Source organism: Oryzias melastigma, linkage group LG6 (assembly GCF_002922805.2).
Source record: "Oryzias melastigma strain HK-1 linkage group LG6, ASM292280v2, whole genome shotgun sequence".
Taxonomy (NCBI): Eukaryota; Metazoa; Chordata; class Actinopteri; order Beloniformes; family Adrianichthyidae; genus Oryzias; species Oryzias melastigma.
The window spans coordinates 21,197,258-21,211,799 of record NC_050517.1 but is presented as its reverse complement, the minus strand read 5'-3'; the positions used below and the strand labels follow the sequence as shown (position 1 = coordinate 21,211,799).

The window sequence follows — 14,542 nt, the reverse complement described above, 5'->3', positions numbered from 1 at the left end:
ATCTATCTATCTATCTATCTATCGTCATAAATCAATACCACTGTTTTAGTTTTAAATTAACTTTTTTTTTAAACAGTGTAATAAAACTTACCAGAAGATGTGTCAAAAGATCGAGTGATTCTGCATCATTTCAAGTGCATACTGATTTAATCACTACAACATATTCACATTGTAAATTAGCAAAGGTAAGATGAAAGCGAGGTGTGTTCCAGAAACTGTTGGGTTTGTTTTTCCCACCCTCAGGCTTGATCGTATCAAGATGGCCGTGACCAGCGAGCTGAAAATGTAAGTTTTCATCTTAGTTTATTTGTGCAGTGTTTTAACAGTCTGTGTGGATCTCCTCCCTTGGCTACGAGGGGTAGCCAACATCCCCCCAAAAAAATGCTGCTTCAATATTTTTTTCTTTGCATGGGAGCTATTTTAAATTCTGTAGGACAAGCCAGAAGCTTTCTAACCATTACCAAGTGATAATTAATGAGTAAATACAACTAGATGGCTGAGATGCTAAAACTCAACAGAGCAGTAACTGAAAGGTTCAATAAACAGCATGTGAAAGCAGCACATTAAAACCACATAAACAAAATAAAAAAGGTTAAAAGCAGTTGATTGATTCATTTTCCTCCTGAATTACATCATTTAAGGGAGAACACAACCTCAGCATCTGAAAAAAATTGCATTTTCCAATTGTTTTTTTCTGCCCAATTATGATAGAGTGCAAAGCAAATGAAAGTCTACATGTAGCACATAGCTCAATAACCCTGCAATGCAATATTCATCTTTGCCTCACTGGTAGATACTGCCAAAACATGGTTGCTCCATCCCACCACAGCATCTATGCCAGAATCTTAATTACTGATATTGGCAAACCTACATGTGCAAAGACTTTATCTTCATAACAAATAGTTTGTACAACACATAGATCATCTAATCAGTCTTTGTGACCTTATGCTGGCACATACATTTATATACAATGTCATATATGGAGTCTTCACTCAACCGTTTACTCCACTGGTTTCTCCGTTTTCTACTACTTCTGTTCACCTGGTTCCCTCTATATATATCGCTCTCGATGTCTCTATGTCACATGCTTGTTCCAGTGTCATTTTATGTCCAAATCAAGTCCATATGTCCAACAGAGGTCCAATATCCAACCAAATGAAAGTCCATAGTTTGTTGACCAAATTTTCTGCCCATTTCTTTGCTTCTGTCTAAGTCAGGGGTGTCAGAATCCAGGCCTCGAGGGCAGGCGTCCAACATGTTTTATAACCAGCCTGCCATCGAAGCTCCTTATTGGCTAAACACATCCGATCCAGGAAATCAGCATGAGAAGAAGCAGGCCGGCCCTCGAGGCCTGGAGTATGACACCCCTGGTCTGGGTTCATGTCTCTGACCTTGTAACCTGAGAGAGAAAGGTCACCACTGAGTCTGCCTCATATCTCCAGATCCCCATCCTCACCTTTACCACACATATACTGACCACATCACCTTGTTTCTGAGTTGACCTTCAAACAGAAGCACTCTGACCCTAAGTAAGTCGTATAAAGTGAACAATTTTAATTTCCTCATAAATCAAAAATGGTACAATATGTGTTATCAAAAGTGTTAGAGACTCCTTTCAGATTGTTTTATTCTGATTATTTTATTTTAATATGAACTTAAAATACAGAGAAATTACAAATATGTATCCAAGTATTTGATTTTAAATTAACATTTAACAAACACAGATGGACAAAATAACAATTTGTTTAAAACACACACACAATGAGCCTGTCTGCAGAAATTGGAGAACTGGGAGACATCTGATGTTTGCAATAATTTGTGAATTTGTACACAAATATTTTTTTAATAAGACCATTTCAAAAAAATCTGGATCTATGGTTTTTATTATAAAAAGTGCAAACACAAGGAGGCATAATCCATTGCTTTCATGGCCCTGTCCCATATCCAGGTAAATGCAGAAGGTTGTGTCAGGAAGGGCATCCAAGGAAAAACCAAAGTCAAATCAATGATGCAAATCATGGAGCTTTTGTACCAGATCAATCGTGGCCTGGGTTGACATCTTCCTCCACTGGCTCTGTTGACCTACAGAAAACCAGCAGAAATTAGTCAACTGTTGGTCAAAGAAGAAGGAGGAAGGCGTGTTGGTGGACAGAGAGAAAAAACAAAAGGAGTTTGAAGGGGAAAACTAGAGACATCATGGATAGATGAGAGGTGGATATTGTTTGTGTTCAAGAGATTGAAAGGTGGGCTGAAGCTTTTTTTAATCATTGTGTTTTTGATAAATGAATGGAGGAGGAGCAAACCTGAGGGAGGAGTCTAAAAATGCACTGGAGGTTAACTGTCAGAGTCTGAAGCTCTCTTTTCATGAAAACACTTTTATTTTTAAAAGGGATGTGTTTTAAAAATGCTTATTTAGACTTTTCTATAATAATTATCGTGCATATCTGTTTAAGAAAGTGGGAAAATGTCAAGTTTCACCAGATAAAATTCACAATCCAGGTTTAAATTGACTGATAAGAAAACTCTAATGAACGAGCATTCTAGTGGTATTTAAACGCATCACTCACAGACACATTTGTGAGACGTGAAATAAGTCTCACAACAAGTTTGTGCATAACTGAGGTTTTTTTGTGTGCATAAATGGTGATTTGTGCGTAATTTTTAAAGATTTGTATGTGTAATTAGTTTCAAGCTGTTGTCATTTTAATTTGTGCATGTTTAAATTTTATTTGCATTTTTTTTATATTTAATTATTTTACTTATGCACAAAACGTATTATGAGTTACACATCAAGAATACGCACAAATCACGAATATGCACGCACAAATCGGAGTGAGTCTATTTTCTCTCCATAATAAAGGGATGATTGGGGCAGAATTTAGGCTGAAGGAAACATTGGTGAAGGAAGTGATGGGTAATTTTAGTATTAGAGGACAAGAATGTAGAAAGACAGATGGTGGCAGCCCTTGATAGAAGAATGGACATAACAGTGGTGAATATAATTTTCCAAAAAAAGACAGAAGCATATGGTGATATGCAAGACTGGAGGGAAGAGCACGCAAGTTGATTATAGCACTGCTGTGTCTGCAAAATAGACAACACGTTGCTGCTAAGCCTCCATTGTAGCCCACGAGGAAGAACTGGGCTGTTGACTTATATCTATAATTGACTTTTTTTTTTACTCTTTTGTAATTTCAGTTTGTTCCATTTCAGTTACATGTGCAGATCTACAGCATATCTCCAAAATATGCCAACTTTATGGTGTGTTGATGTGTTTGTCGTTGTCATTTAACTTCCATTTTAGGGTAAAATATCAGATTGAATAATCGACTTGATCAATTTATATTCTATGATCCAACACGATTTGTTTATACAGTTATAAAATCATTTTCATTTAAAAATGAATCAATCTACAATCTGCTTGGATTGAGGCACAGTGGATTACATTAATGTAAGAATGAGCAAGTGCCATCAGAGTGGAAAACTTGCATGTAATGCCAGCAAAAAATGATCAAGCCATCATTACAGTCTTCCACTTTGAATTCTGCAAAGACATGTAACCATACAGTGTTATAATGTTCTATTTGCAATATTTTTATGTGGAGAAACAGCACTGGACTGAACTTTGAAAGGCTTAAGAATAGCATGATAAAGGCCCTTTGAAGTTTTGCTTTAGTATCACATGACATTACAATAAGACAAACCTGAGTTTGCAACAGTTAAGATCAACTTGCTCTCCCCTCACTCTCTCATTCTAGAACTTTTCCACACCCCCTTCATCTCAGAGTTGTTTATTTCTGACTGTGAGAAATAAAACTTTTTTACATATTCTTAAAAAAATAATGCCACTTTTATTTGACACATGAGTAAACAGAGAGCAACATTACTAAGAAGCATAATACTAATCACAGTTATTCCACACAAATCTGGTGCTTTTCTGCGTCTCCACAAAACCCTCTATAAAAGTTGAACCCTTACTTATTCTAATGAAAGAAAGCAGGGACTGTCAGATAAAAAAATACATGCAGAAATTGTGCTTTTTCTCACCTCGCATCTTTAAACAAAGAAGTAGGCTGGCATTTTCGTTTCACCCGCTAATGTTCTGGCCTGGCATTTATGAAAATATGCTTGTAGGCTGAAATAATTGTACTTTGAAACTGCAAATGAATCTGAACATTTACAAATCTCCCCCCATTTGTCTGTGATGCACTGCATTAAGATTACAGTCGGCTCTACCTCTGAACACTGAGCTTAGTAACAGCAAGCACTTCATACCCTCGGAATTGAATAAATCAACACAGACCTGCGGAAGGAGCAAAGAAAATAGGTTAATCTAAAATCTTGTTTTGAAACATCACAAAACGCTCAAATATGATTAAGAACAGAAAGCCTTAAAACAATATGATGTGGCCTGTTTAATACAAGCTCAAAAGGCAGTAAATCATATCATCCATTAGCAATGCCTCACCTGGTGCATCACTGTAAGTGGCTTGTTTAACTTCATAAGTCCACCTCAAGGCTGCAGTGTAAAATTGAGGCCCCAAGGTTTAATGCCACAGATCACACAAACGCTAAAGCCCTAGATGCATGAACACACATATACACACACATACACAGAAGCCCAGACTCTGGAAATGAAAAAAATCTCTACCAGAGCACACATATGCTTTCCTGAACAAATATATTCTGAGCTATATACAGTTTGTCATTTGCAATATTATGTGAGCAGGAAATGATTTATTACCCACACCAGTCCAGTTATAAAACCAATCTGCATCTCACATGTGGATGTGAACGCTTTTATAAACATGTTCAAATGTGAGTCTTCTGAACTCAAGATTTGTATGTTTTTCTGTTTTATATTTCACAATGACTGCTTATGGTGCAGATTTTAGCTTCTTTTGTGTGAATCGATGCATCTGTGGTAATTATGTTGTGCAGTCATGAGTGTCAAATTGTCTTTTAGGGTAAATTTATAGGAACATGGACTGCAGACAGAAAAAAATATTTTTTCCTACTAAGGTTAAATTTTATATCGAATGAGTTTGATATAGAGTAACCCTACAATTAAAAAGGAAATTGAATCAGATTCTACTGCAGTGACAAATCTTCCTTGTCAGTTGCAACTGTGATGATGGTTAGGTCTTATATTGCAAAGTTCTCATGCTTTGCTCATAAGTTCACAAGTACCTATTGAGCAATGTAAGTCTTTTTTCTACCACATCCTTCTCTAGTGTTAGGTCTCCAACCTTAGTGAGTATTTTTCATGGTTCATTAGAGGACATCCGGTTCATCCTCCTAGTCTCTATTCTCTAGTTTACTTCAATGGATGACTATAAGGCTAGAGCTCCTTAGAAGTTTCCAATGCCTCATGTAAAGAGAGGACCATCCATCCATCCATCTTCTTCCCCTCATCCACGACCAGGTTGTGGGGGGCAGCAGTCTAATCCCCCCCTTACATCAAACGCGATAGGTGTGGCACATTTGCATCTGCCATCTCTCTTTTGGCACAGGTCACATTTACTGCTTATAGCCTTGACGTTTTGACGTCACTTCCGTATCTCTGTGGCCCAGTTTGAGTATTAACCTGAAAGGGGAGGAAATACAAACTGGAGGATGTTTATATTATTGTCTTGATGAAAATAAGAAAAACATCATAAGCCCATTAGGCTAGAGGGACTGCACACGCTACAATGGCACCCACAGCGATTCTCTGGGACAGACCGTTTGAGCAGCAGACCTCGGTAGTTCAGCCGAGCACCTGAACAGCGGCAACTGCTATTAGCTCTGCTGGAGCCTAGACAGCAAAGCTAGCTAGCTCTCTAAGCTGTCCACCGGGTGGCTGGGCATTGTAGTGGTTGGTGCAGCTCCATTGGCTCCGTGACAAGCTGGTGATCTGTCCAGTGTGTATCCCGCATCCACCCAACAGTAACCTGGACAGTCTCCAGCAGTCCTGCAACCACCGCGAGGCAAGAAAATAGATGGAAGTTTAGGATTAAAACTCTTGCATTGAGCAGCCATTTTGAATTCATTTTCTACCCTTTGATCTATAGTCACCACAAAAATCATGTGCCCAAAGCTGAGTCCCTGATTGGTTGATGCGCTGCATCAAGTCTTGCTGCGCCCGAGGCCCAAATCACGCTGCAAGACCTCAAACCGCGTCTTTGCATTGACCTAACATTGAAACTTGACACCTCTGTTCGGTGTGAATATAGCATAAGCAAAGATGCCCAGACTTTCCTCTCCCTGGCCACTTCCTCCAACTCCTCTGGGGGGACCCCGAGATGATTCTAGGCCAGCCAAGAGATACAGTCTCTCCAGCGTGTCCTGGGTCTTCTTTGGGTGGGACATACCTGGAAGGCATCCAGGGAGGGGTCCAGGAGGCACCTCAACTGCCTCCTTCTCAATGTGGAGGAGCAACGACTCTACTCCGAGCTCTCTCCGGGTGACTGAACTTCTCACCCTATCTCTAAGGGAGCACCCAGCCACCCTCCTGTGGAAGCTCATTTAAGACGCTTGTATTCAGGATCTTGTTCTTAGGTGAGTATTGGAACAAAGGTTGACCAGTAAATTGAGAGGTTTGAGATTTTTAACAAGCGTGGTCAACAAGGTCAACCCTGGTCCAGATTTGTAAATATATAAAGACAAGATATTTTGTGCTGCACTTTGGTCAATAGTTTTGTTGTTTTTAAAGCACTATATCAATAAACTTTTGTTGCATTGCTTTGTCTGTGTGTTTTGTGTGTTTTAGAAGAGACTAAGTATGATCTATATCATTACTGCAGAGTAATTTGAGTCCCAGAAGAGCATTCTATACTTAAAAAACTGAATTACTTTACCTTTGCCAAGCTCTCACCTGGACAATTCTTCAAAGCCTTTTCCTCCAAACAGCCATCCTGGTGCGACTGGCACGGGCAGAAATAGCAGCACTGATGGCCAGAGATGTGTAATGGGGGCGGCGTTCTACTGGTGAGAGTGAAATTCAATATCATTATCTGGTTGGGTGTAAGGTTTTCCTGATTTAAGAATGTGTTTACAGACAATTTTATCTTGACTTCAAAGCTGCTGCTCATTAAAAGTTTTCTCCGTCAGTTTATGTGGCCACATAGGGAAGATTGGAAGGAAATGACAAAGGTGAAGAAGTGAAGACGGGGAAAGGAAGCACTTTACTTGAGAGGATTGTAACGAGACAGAGTGATAACTATCCAAATGAGAGATTAGTGGAGCGATATAATATCGTTTCTGTGCTATTTAAAGGAAACAAGCAAAGGCATAATAGAAAATCTCAGATAAACAATGAATAGAGAGAGAGTGTCCATGTTGACCAAAGAAGTTGTACTGCTTTTTTATTATTAAGGAATGCATCACACTATTAAAGAAACAACTTTTTCAAAAATAAAAATTCAAAATTAAATGATAAAGCAGTCTGTCGGCCCCTCTACAAAACACATAAGACATGCGTCTTTAAGTGAAGGCAATGCGACACACATGCATACTGAAGGGTCCACTTAGTTGATGGAATGGAAAGAGCCCCCCCTTCTCATCAATAGTATGAGGTTGGACTCTGCCAAGTTTCTATGAATTTGATCAGTTTTCAAAGTGATATCTCAATTGAAATCCTTTTAGTTTATTTTTTAAACACCCAGTTGCCATTTGACGTTGTCCCAAATGCTACACAAAAGGAAAGAAAACGTCTTCATTGTTGTCATTACAAATTATTCAACTAAATATATATATATAAATATATATAATCCTTGATAAAGTTTCATTTTCCCTGTATTTCTGGTGTGTTCTAGATGGTACATAACAAATACACGGACCTTTGTGTAGAGGTGCATAAAGTTATTCTGCATTCATGTGGTGTTGCAAGATTTGTTGTTTTTCATGTGTGTTTTTTGAGTCGGACAGGCATTATTCTGATCATTCAAACACCACATGAACATGGTGTTTCTGTAAGTTTGCGTTTTTTCCTGAGGAACATCAACCCATTAGTGGATCTGACTCTAAAATGAGAGCAAAAGAAACTCCAAAATGATCCGTTTCAAAGTAATTTTCATCCACATTCCATGTTGATTCTTTCGCTTATGAGGTGGATTACAAAATCACTCCATACATCTACTTCTGGTCCGGCCCTTGTGTCAAATTTCACAGTCTAAAAGTTTGCCTACCCCTATCCTAGATCATTTAGCCTTATTGTAATTGTAAGAGTTTAATTTGATTATAATGATCTATTCTTGTGTGACTGTGGAGAAGAAACTTCCAGTAAAATCATGAAAATGAAAGGAAACCTCCAGCAACAACTCAGTGGTCTGGGAAAGATACCATAAAAATAAGATAAAATAAAACACTGAAATGGCTCTTAAAGGACAACAAAGGAAGATAATTATTGCAACAACGAGAGACCATGATAAAGCCTGCCTGAGGATGTGAGGACTTCATCTACTGTTGACATTTTTTAGGAAAAAAAATTTAAATGTATCTTTTTAGCTTAACTTGTAGCTACATTTCCTTAAGTTTTAATTGGTTTCATTGAGTTTGTTTGTGTATACTTTAACCTGCATGTGCATTTATTAAGAAAACATTTTTTCGCAGTTATTTTTATCATTTATTTGTTTATTTTATGTAAAGCGCATTGAGATATTCTGCAACAGGAAAAGTGCTCTATAAATAAATTTGAATTTGAAAGACAGACAAACATAAAGTTCTGTTAGGACAGAAAATCCTATCCTAGCTTTCTGACTGTACTCTCCCTCAAATGACAATCAGATGAGATAGTGAAGGGTTTTAAAAACTGCAAAACTTTTAAACTGAGAAAAACCTAAAAGATTGACAAAAATACTTTTTTGAAAAAAAAAAAAAAGAGCTGGAAACTCAACTCTTAGATTAACTGGTGAATAAATATTAAACAGAAAACAGCTGTGGAATATAACTGGGGCAGAGGGAAAAAAAACAATGGCAACAGAACATAATATGCATCCAAGAAAACAAAACTAAAGCAAACAAACTTAAATAATAGGCACCAATTCCAGTCCTAATCTTAAACTTGTCACCAGTGAGGATTAGTCGTTTTTTTCATGTAAATCGCCTTCACTATCCTTCATCTGGATGGGCCTAAAGCAGGACACAGGTAGATCTTGGTTCCAACTCTTGGTTTCCTGTGGCAAACCTCCTTATAATGACAGGGAGATCACTAACAAATGGGAATGTTCTCCTATTGGGGACTTCAAGTCAGAAGATCAAGGAGAACAAATGCTCTGTATTTAATTCTGTCAACTTTTCCTTCTCAATAAATCCTTTTTCTATCTACTTTATAAATACAATACAATAAAACATAAAATAAAATACAAAAACATGTCCTTCATGGCAAGAAAATAGATTTAGGTATAGATACTGCTTTAAGGGAATCTCCAAAAATTGGAATTTCCAAATACACCTTTATAAATAACCCTTCAAAAATCAGTAATTTACACTTACATGAATGAATGAATGAATGAATGATGTATAAGCTCTGTTTGTACGAAAAACTCCATCTTTTTGGCTTTTTTTTTATTATTATTATTCATACCGCTCCTTCACAAAAAGAAAATTCATCCTAACATTTTCCTTCAAAAAAAAAAAAAAACACCAGACATTGCAGTGTTCTGGACAGAGAAATCACAAAAACAATGCAGTGTGTTCTGTAAGCAAAACACTGGCTTTTAAATTAAGTTCAAGAGACTATTTTAAAGGAGTCAAGCAGACATTAAAACTGCATGTGTTTAAATATTTTGTAGATTATTAAAGTGAGTGTTTGCATCATGTGTTGAGGCCTCTCCTTCAGCTCATCTATGCACTCTTATTGTCAGAATGCTGCTGCAGATCGCCTCATATCATTAATCAATTATTCACCACTAGGCCGTTAATGTTTAATGTGTGAGGCTGCTGCGGTCAATTACTAATGAATTGTGGTCATGGTGAGAAAGCTCAGAGGAGAGTCCAAATCACATACTATACACAGAATGTTTGTGCATGTGTGCACGTATGTTGATAGGGAGGCAAATGACTGGGAACACGCATGAAGAAGGTTCACACATGCATGTGCTACTTTTTTGTTTAGTAATGAGTAATTGGGCAAAAAACGTATTTAACATTTTTAAATAATTCCTTTGATTTTTGTTAAAAAAAAATAAAATAAAAGCATTTTTAATTATGACAAAAAAAGAGTTTAGAAGTTTACGCCTATACAATCTTGGCTTAACAAAAATTCAGTGTAATTGTGCTATTTATACAAATAAAGGTTTTTTTTTGTTTGTTTTTTTTAAATTCCCACTACAATTATCTTTTGATCTGTTTTAAAAGCGTTCCCAGTTTTATTTTAATTTTTGGTATGCCGCTTTTAGCCTAAAAAAAAACAAAAAAAAACTATCACTGTCCTGAACAGGGGTCTCCCACCCTGTTCCTCAAGGGCTACCACCCTGCTTCGGTAATTACTACTCACCTGGATCAGGTGATCCATCTAATCTGCATCTAATGAGAATATTAGATATATTGTAAGATATAGCTTCTACAGAATGGTAGCAGTTCATCAAAAATTAGCCTCTGCGTTGTGGGCGGGACTGTTGGTGTGTCGTAAACCCTAAATCCTTCCCATCATCCCTTTGTTTACACGCTCCTCTGCTAGCTAACAACCCCAAACAACAACCTCAACGTAACATTACTGGTTCAACAAAAATTATGAAGCAGAGCTTGTAGCCCAAATTTAACAGCTAAAGCGTTCCTGCAAGCGTTTTCTAATTTCTAAATAATGACTTAAACAAAGAAATACTCAGGACAAAATGCTACAATAACGTGCTAAAAACGCCAAAAACACAATTTTTATTAGAGTGGGTCTCCAAAAGTACAACACTCTTTTCTCAAAGACACAAACTATAAAGTCACACAATGGAAACTAACTATAAAGCAACATGTAAGTTCAAATTAGCCCGGACAGAAGGTCTGCTAGGTGAATAAATGTGCTCACGTGTGTGTGTGTTTGCACAGGACATGTGAGCAGACGTACAGGAGTGGGATCAGTGCGCATCCCGTGAAGTGTGTGTGGCCCGCAGTCTGTCGGCCATGCCTCTGTAACCAGGATAATTAGAGACCAACCCCCTGATAAGAGCTATAAACAGCTGAAGACAAAACTCAGACACTAGTTACCACACTGCGGTACCGAAAACACAGAGGGCACATTGAAAAAAACTACTATTACACCATTATTATGACTTTTTAATAGATGATTCTAAAACACAAGTGCACAGCAAAAATAATATGAAGTAAGCGCACCATTAGATCTACATTAGAAAGTTTGACAAAGAAGTCAGTGTTTTAAAATGGTTAAAATTTCTTAAAAGAGCACATGTTCCAAAAATTAGTAAGAAATTAAAACAATTTAGTGAAAAAATGTTGGCAAAACTTTCTCCACAACTATAAAATAGATGAATATCATCAATTAGATATTTTACTGTTCCTAAAAAAACAAATTTTTCTTCAGTTTTAGTCTTTAGATCAGGGATCTGCAACCTGCAGCTCTGGAACCACATGTGGCTCTTTTACCTCCCTGTTTTGGCTCTCTGGTTAAAGAAAATAAAATGTTTGTAAATTTAATGTGACATAGTTTTCGGTCAGATGAGTCAAACTTTATTCAACGTATTCACAAACATTTGAAGTGCAGTACGTATTGCTAATATAATAGCTTTTTTCTTAGTTTATCAAGGTTCTACTAAAAACATTTGGACACATTTTTCAGTGACATGTACTCCATTAAATCAAATTGAGGTCAATGAACACAGTCAGAATTAAAGATCATTGGATTATTAGATGGGCTTTCTATTTTGAAAAAATGTAAGCATTTTAAGTCAGCCAAATGATCCGAAAACTCTGGAAAGGGTCACTTATAATGAGCTCTGATTCAGTTTTAACTAGTTAAATTTATGAATTTCTGTGAGATTCATCAAAAAAACAGTATAATAAACTTTTTATAATTTTCTTTTTAAACACCACTGCTGGCATTACACTCCCTACTATTACATTTTCTGCACTGAGATTCTCCTGCTTGGGACTAGGTGTCTTTTATTTTGAAAGGAACCTCTGTTTCTCTGTGAAAATATAAACTACTTCATATTCAGACAAAAAGGCTATTATCTCTTTATGTTTTTGTTTTATTTATTAAAAAAAAATAACCATAATAGTAACAATTATTCAAATCTGTGTCTTATTTTTCTAAAAGGTGAAGGAAGACTTTACGGCTCCTATGGGTGGTTAGAAATGGACCTGAAAGGCTCTTTAAGTGTTGAAGGTTGGTGCTCCAGATGAATAAAAAAAATGTATAAACTTCTTTCCATACTTAACTGTGTAAAAAAAAAAAAAAAAAAAACAAGTTTCAAAAGTTTCTTTTATCTTGACATCTAAGTTAATAATGTGGTAGCACAACCAGATATTTACTTATAGCATGCTTCTTGAATTAAACTAGTTTGGGTTAATTCCGCCATCACAACTATCAAAAATAAGATTTTCCACAACAGCTTCTGCTCACTAGCAAAGTTCAAAGCGTGGTTTAGCTGCTCCCATGAGACTTCTGCTCTCCCCTCTGGACTATGCCCATGAAATACAGTATCAGAGTAATGCATCCACCTTAGAGGCTAACCTCATTTAAGAAAAAAACTATTGCAGCACCAAAGAAAAAGAAACCCTTCTTACACTTTGGCACCAAATGCTACGGAAACGTCAAGGTGCAACTGAGGTCACGTTCAGTTTTTTTAACAAAAAAAAAAAAAAAAAAATCAGTGACCACAATGAGCTTCTGGTCCTCCCTTGTCTTGCTCGGCACACTTCTCAGCTCACTCACTCCACTGAGCCCAGCTCAATCCATCATGAAGCCAAGACAGGACAGAAAACCATGGGAAATGAAGCATGCTTAATTCTATTAGTGTGAGGACACAAACAATCTGTGGGGAATCAAAGAAGGAGAAAACACAATCCCAGCGGACCCTCTTCCTGCTGCATGAGCCGGTGCACTTGACCATGATGGGAAGCGTTAAATTCCTCCACATGTACACTCACTAAACTCACAGGACCTCTTTAGTTTGATATTGTCGGGATGTCAATCACCAATCTTTCTTTTTTTTTTCTTTCTCCCATGCTGTCAGCGGGGAAAGGCACAAAGCTCTCTCGCTGAGCAGTCCGTATGGGACAAAGCTGGCTTTCAAAGCGTTTTGCATATATGCATGCCATGTAGACAATGAGGACTTTATTTGAGTAGCCAGCATCTCCAAAGTGGAAAGGCAGAGTCAGGGGGATGAAGTCGGAGAAAGCCGTGATTGACACCGGGCTCCCCATCTCTTCTTCTTATCCAGGTATATGGAACGCCGTTACATCTTCTGCCAGTTAATCAATCTCTTTTTTTAGACTTTTTTAGTGCTGCAAACTTTGAAAACATTCAAGCAAGACAAGTAGTGCCTCTCATCAGACAAAAAAAAGGGGAAAAAAACTGTGGCCTTTAGCTGCAATCACAAAAAAACAGCTTTAAGCAAGTCTTCAGATGGTGTATCTCTCTGCACTTGACTAACTTTACAATACCGAAATCAGACCTCTAGCCTGAGTGCCTGCGTGTGCGCGCACATCTATGTGTGTGTGCGTTTGTGGGTTAGTGTGTATGTGTTGAACAGAGAGAGGGGAGGATGGTCTGTGACTCAGTCATGCGTGAAGAGGATTTTCTGTTCAATAGGAGGGGCGCACTAGCATACTTGCATTCTAATGAATCTATATGCAAAATCCTACAAACACAGATGTGTAAACGTGCACGTTTTATAGTACTTTATACACAGACCAAGAATCTCACTTGTTTTTGCTGACATAATATATATATTCTTGTGATATTGGTGGGTGTTTTGTAGTTTGAGCTACCATGGAGCTGTGCACTCTTATTTATTTATTTTAATTATGACATAAGATGGAGTTGAAATGCTGCTGAAGGATTTCTCCTCCACTGGATAAGATCTGAGGCACTTTGCAAGGACACATGTACGCGAAGGGAGTCTGTGCGTCACTGTGGACCCCCGCGTAAAACGCTCACCTGCGGAGGCATCCATCCCTCCCGCTCTGCGTCTCCTCACTGTGTCAGTCTCCGTCTCCGCTCGAGGAGGCAGGAGTTGTTGTTCTGAGTGTTTAACATGTGCTAAGGGAGGTGAATGGCTAAGTTTTCTTTTTATCCAATAAAAATGTCTCCTTGCCAGATCGATTGTTGTTGCTAGGAGACTGAAGCATCCTTGGCAAAAGGGGCTACAGCTCCCCGCGTCTGTTGTTTCCCTCCCCGTCCCTCTCTCACTTACTTTTTTCTCTCTCTTGCCCGTGGACGCGCGCGCGCACACACACAGGCGCGCACGCACACACACAAATGATGCTGGCGCGCTGTGCATCGGCGCCCGTCCTCTCCCTCAGTGCGACTCCTCCGAGGGATCAGGAGTAAGTCAAACTTCCAGCAGCTTGAGATTTTCTGCGCAGCCCTCAGAGCGTCGGCCAAGGT

At 38.1% G+C, this 14,542-nt stretch overlaps 1 protein-coding gene and 1 long non-coding RNA gene across 2 annotated transcripts in view; one reads left to right on the top strand and one right to left on the bottom strand.

Moving 5' to 3' along the window:
- Positions 1–1,772: 1,772 nt before the first annotated feature.
- LOC112151933 lies at positions 1,773–14,488 on the bottom strand. The gene is made up of 3 exons (XR_002920204.2): positions 14,349–14,488; positions 6,857–6,966; positions 1,773–2,082 (listed from the first exon to the last, which is right to left on the bottom strand). It is a non-coding gene; the product is annotated as an uncharacterized LOC112151933 (long non-coding RNA).
- grm3 (glutamate receptor, metabotropic 3) overlaps positions 14,409–14,542 on the top strand; it is a 53,365-nt gene continuing 53,231 nt past the window's right edge. Inside the window, exon 1 of the mRNA XM_024281063.2 lies at positions 14,409–14,540. The gene's annotated coding sequence lies outside the window, so the exon portion shown is untranslated. The remainder of the gene's footprint in view (positions 14,541–14,542) is intronic.